Here is a 6,526-nt window from a genome sequence, read left to right as displayed (position 1 = left end):
ACTAAAAAAGTTTACAATTTTTTTAACTGTGTTATCAAATTTGTCCGATTTCTTCAAAATTTGACTGTACTAAATTAGGGAGGGGTTTCTAGGACCCTAGGGTACAATGACCATGCAGCTGGTAGTCGAAAAAGATTCAACAACGAAATATTTCAACGTTAGATTTTACTACAACGAGTTCTAGGTGTGATTTTAATTTTCAAAAGTGCTAAATGGGAAAAAAACGACTTTGTATTATTTTCTTAATCATATTATTAACTTTAACGATGATAAATGAATTATTTCCATGTTGATTTAAAAAAAAAATAATTTTCTCGCTTACGAATGTATATATACAGAGTGATTGCAAAAATTCGATTACGTAAGATGTTAGAATTTATATTTTCTGAATTATAAATTCGAACATTATGAATTTTTGATCGATGATTACTTATGTTAAATTAGTGTGTTTGACGGAAAAAATAATTCCAGGGGTGGCTCGTGCCCAATGGTTAATAATCCGTAACGTTTACACTTTAATATTTTGATTCACCCTGTATCTAATTCGATGAATATTAACGAGATTAATCATTTTTAAGAATTTTCACTACTAATCGAATGTTTTGATCTGTATAAATCTTAATTATTATAATATTATACAGGGTATTTAACGTATTATGATTTTTATAAAATATTGGTTATAACTTTCTAAATACCCTGTACAGAAAAAGGCTAATAACAAACCAATAACTTAAGGTATAGGAAATATTTGAAGAAAAAAGAAGTTTGTTGTTAGTACTTTTCGATATTTACGTAAAAACAGGGTGATTCATTTGAAATAAACCAGAAAAATAATGTATATTAGTATTTTGATTCACCCTGTATCTAATTCGATGAATATTAACGAGATTAATAATTTTTAAGAATTTTCACTACTAATCGAATGTTTTGATCGCAATAAATTTTAATTTTTCTAACATTATACAGGGTATTTAACTTATTAAGATTTTTATAAAAATTTGGTTATATTTTTCTACATACCCTGTACAGAAAAAGGCTAATATCAAACTAATAACTTAAGGTATAGGAAATATTTGAAGAAAAAAGAAGTTTGTTGTTAGTACTTTTCGATATTTACGTAAAAACAGGGTGATTCATTTGAAATAAACCAGAAAAATAATGTATATTAGTATTTTGATTCACCCTGTATCTAATTCGATGAATATTAACGAGATTAATCATTTTTAAGAATTTTCACTACTAATCGAATGTTTTGATCGCAATAAATTTTAATTTTTCTAACATTATACAGGGTATTTAACTTATTAAGATTTTTATAAAAATTTGGTTATATTTTTCTACATACCCTGTACAGAAAAAGGCTAATATCAAACTAATAACTTAAGGTATAGGAAATATTTGAAGAAAAAAGAAGTTTGTTGTTAGTACTTTTCGATATTTACGTAAAAACAGGGTGATTCATTTGAAATAAACCAGAAAAATAATGTATATTAGTATTTTGATTCACCCTGTATCTAATTCGATGAATATTAACGAGATTAATCATTTTTAAGAATTTTCACTACTAATCGAATGCTTTGATCTGTATAAATCTTAATTTTTATAATATTATACAGGGTATTTAACGTATTAAGATTTTTATAAAAAATTGGTTATAACTTTCTAAATACCCTGTACAGAAAAAGGCTAATATCAAACTAATAATTTAGGGTATAGGAAATATTTGAAGAAAAAATGAGTTTGTTGGTAGTACTTTTCGATATTTACGTAAAAACAGGGTGATTCATTTGAAATAAACCAGAAAAATAATGTATATTAGTATTTTGATTCACCCTGTATCAGATTCGATGAATATTAACGAGATTAATAATTTTTAAGAATTTTCACTACTAATCGAATGTTTTGATCGCAATAAATTTTAATTTTTCTAACATTATACAGGGTATTTAACTTATTAAGATTTTTATAAAAATTTGGTTATATTTTTCTACATACCCTGTACAGAAAAAGGCTAATATCAAACTAATAACTTAAGGTATAGGAAATATTTGAAGAAAAAAGAAGTTTGTTGTTAGTACTTTTCGATATTTACGTAAAAACAGGGTGATTCATTTGAAATAAACCAGAAAAATAATGTATATTAGTATTTTGATTCACCCTGTATCTAATTCGATGAATATTAACGAGATTAATCATTTTTAAGAATTTTCACTACTAATCGAATGTTTTGATCGCAATAAATTTTAATTTTTCTAACATTATACAGGGTATTTAACTTATTAAGATTTTTATAAAAATTTGGTTATATTTTTCTACATACCCTGTACAGAAAAAGGCTAATATCAAACTAATAATTTAAGGTATAGGAAATATTTGAAGAAAAAAGAAGTTTGTTGTTAGTACTTTTCGATATTTACGTAAAAACAGGGTGATTCATTTGAAATAAACCAGAAAAATAATGTATATTAGTATTTTGAATCACCCTGTATCAGATTCGATGAATATTAACGAGATTAATCATTTTTAAGAATTTTCACTACTAATCGAATGTTTTGATCTGTAAAAATCTTAATTTTTCTAATATTATACAGGGTATTTAACTTATTAAGATTTTTATAAAAATTTGGTTATATTTTTCTACATACCCTGTACAGAAAAAGGCTAATATCAAACTAATAACTTAAGGTATAGGAAATATTTGAAGAAAAAAGAAGTTTGTTGTTAGTACTTTTCGATATTTACGTAAAAACAGGGTGATTCATTTGAAATAAACCAGAAAAATAATGTATATTAGTATTTTGATTCACCCTGTATCTAATTCGATGAATATTAACGAGATTAATAATTTTTAAGAATTTTCACTACTAATCGAATGTTTTGATCGCAATAAATTTTAATTTTTCTAACATTATACAGGGTATTTAACTTATTAAGATTTTTATAAAAATTTGGTTATATTTTTCTACATACCCTGTACAGAAAAAGGCTAATATCAAACTAATAACTTAAGGTATAGGAAATATTTGAAGAAAAAAGAAGTTTGTTGTTAGTACTTTTCGATATTTACGTAAAAACAGGGTGATTCATTTGAAATAAACCAGAAAAATAATGTATATTAGTATTTTGATTCACCCTGTATCTAATTCGATGAATATTAACGAGATTAATCATTTTTAAGAATTTTCACTACTAATCGAATGCTTTGATCTGTATAAATCTTAATTTTTATAATATTATACAGGGTATTTAACGTATTAAGATTTTTATAAAAAATTGGTTATAACTTTCTAAATACCCTGTACAGAAAAAGGCTAATATCAAACTAATAATTTAGGGTATAGGAAATATTTGAAGAAAAAATGAGTTTGTTGGTAGTACTTTTCGATATTTACGTAAAAACAGGGTGATTCATTTGAAATAAACCAGAAAAATAATGTATATTAGTATTTTGATTCACCCTGTATCTAATTCGATGAATATTAACGAGATTAATAATTTTTAAGAATTTTCACTACTAATCGAATGTTTTGATCTGTAAAAATCTTAATTTTTCTAATATTATACAGGGTATTTAACGTATTATGATTTTTATAAAATATTGGTTATAACTTTCTAAATACCCTGTACAGAAAAAGGCTAATAACAAACCAATAACTTAAGGTATAGGAAATATTTGAAGAAAAAAGAAGTTTGTTGTTAGTACTTTTCGATATTTACGTAAAAACAGGGTGATTCATTTGAAATAAACCAGAAAAATAATGTATATTAGTATTTTGATTCACCCTGTATCTAATTCGATGAATATTAACGAGATTAATCATTTTTAAGAATTTTCACTACTAATCGAATGCTTTGATCTGTATAAATCTTAATTTTTATAATATTATACAGGGTATTTAACGTATTAAGATTTTTATAAAAAATTGGTTATAACTTTCTAAATACCCTGTACAGAAAAAGGCTAATATCAAACTAATAATTTAGGGTATAGGAAATATTTGAAGAAAAAATGAGTTTGTTGGTAGTACTTTTCGATATTTACGTAAAAACAGGGTGATTCATTTGAAATAAACCAGAAAAATAATGTATATTAGTATTTTGATTCACCCTGTATCAGATTCGATGAATATTAACGAGATTAATAATTTTTAAGAATTTTCACTACTAATCGAATGTTTTGATCGCAATAAATTTTAATTTTTCTAACATTATACAGGGTATTTAACTTATTAAGATTTTTATAAAAATTTGGTTATATTTTTCTACATACCCTGTACAGAAAAAGGCTAATATCAAACTAATAACTTAAGGTATAGGAAATATTTGAAGAAAAAAGAAGTTTGTTGTTAGTACTTTTCGATATTTACGTAAAAACAGGGTGATTCATTTGAAATAAACCAGAAAAATAATGTATATTAGTATTTTGATTCACCCTGTATCTAATTCGATGAATATTAACGAGATTAATAATTTTTAAGAATTTTCACTACTAATCGAATGTTTTGATCGCAATAAATTTTAATTTTTCTAACATTATACAGGGTATTTAACTTATTAAGATTTTTATAAAAATTTGGTTATATTTTTCTACATACCCTGTACAGAAAAAGGCTAATATCAAACTAATAATTTAAGGTATAGGAAATATTTGAAGAAAAAAGAAGTTTGTTGTTAGTACTTTTCGATATTTACGTAAAAACAGGGTGATTCATTTGAAATAAACCAGAAAAATAATGTATATTAGTATTTTGAATCACCCTGTATCAGATTCGATGAATATTAACGAGATTAATCATTTTTAAGAATTTTCACTACTAATCGAATGTTTTGATCTGTAAAAATCTTAATTTTTCTAATATTATACAGGGTATTTAACTTATTAAGATTTTTATAAAAATTTGGTTATATTTTTCTACATACCCTGTACAGAAAAAGGCTAATATCAAACTAATAACTTAAGGTATAGGAAATATTTGAAGAAAAAAGAAGTTTGTTGTTAGTACTTTTCGATATTTACGTAAAAACAGGGTGATTCATTTGAAATAAACCAGAAAAATAATGTATATTAGTATTTTGATTCACCCTGTATCTAATTCGATGAATATTAACGAGATTAATCATTTTTAAGAATTTTCACTACTAATCGAATGCTTTGATCTGTATAAATCTTAATTTTTATAATATTATACAGGGTATTTAACGTATTAAGATTTTTATAAAAAATTGGTTATAACTTTCTAAATACCCTGTACAGAAAAAGGCTAATATCAAACTAATAATTTAGGGTATAGGAAATATTTGAAGAAAAAAGAAGTTTGTTGTTAGTACTTTTCGATATTTACGTAAAAACAGGGTGATTCATTTGAAATAAACCAGAAAAATAATGTATATTAGTATTTTGATTCACCCTGTATCTAATTCGATGAATATTAACGAGATTAATAATTTTTAAGAATTTTCACTACTAATCGAATGTTTTGATCGCAATAAATTTTAATTTTTCTAACATTATACAGGGTATTTAACTTATTAAGATTTTTATAAAAATTTGGTTATATTTTTCTACATACCCTGTACAGAAAAAGGCTAATATCAAACTAATAACTTAAGGTATAGGAAATATTTGAAGAAAAAAGAAGTTTGTTGTTAGTACTTTTCGATATTTACGTAAAAACAGGGTGATTCATTTGAAATAAACCAGAAAAATAATGTATATTAGTATTTTGATTCACCCTGTATCTAATTCGATGAATATTAACGAGATTAATCATTTTTAAGAATTTTCACTACTAATCGAATGCTTTGATCTGTATAAATCTTAATTTTTATAATATTATACAGGGTATTTAACGTATTAAGATTTTTATAAAAAATTGGTTATAACTTTCTAAATACCCTGTACAGAAAAAGGCTAATATCAAACTAATAATTTAGGGTATAGGAAATATTTGAAGAAAAAATGAGTTTGTTGGTAGTACTTTTCGATATTTACGTAAAAACAGGGTGATTCATTTGAAATAAACCAGAAAAATAATGTATATTAGTATTTTGATTCACCCTGTATCAGATTCGATGAATATTAACGAGATTAATAATTTTTAAGAATTTTCACTACTAATCGAATGTTTTGATCGCAATAAATTTTAATTTTTCTAACATTATACAGGGTATTTAACTTATTAAGATTTTTATAAAAATTTGGTTATATTTTTCTACATACCCTGTACAGAAAAAGGCTAATATCAAACTAATAATTTAAGGTATAGGAAATATTTGAAGAAAAAATGAGTTTGTTGGTAGTACTTTTCGATATTTACGTAAAAACAGGGTGATTCATTTGAAATAAACCAGAAAAATAATGTATATTAGTATTTTGATTCACCCTGTATCTAATTCGATGATTATTAACGAGATTAATAATTTTTAACAATTTTCACTTCTAATCGAATGCTTTGATCTGTATAAATCTTAATTTTTATAATATTATACAGGGTATTTAACGTATTAAGATTTTTATAAAAATTTG

Source organism: Diorhabda carinulata, chromosome 3 (genome assembly GCF_026250575.1).
Source record: "Diorhabda carinulata isolate Delta chromosome 3, icDioCari1.1, whole genome shotgun sequence".
Taxonomy (NCBI): Eukaryota; Metazoa; Arthropoda; class Insecta; order Coleoptera; family Chrysomelidae; genus Diorhabda; species Diorhabda carinulata.
Note: the sequence above shows the minus strand (reverse complement) of the source record.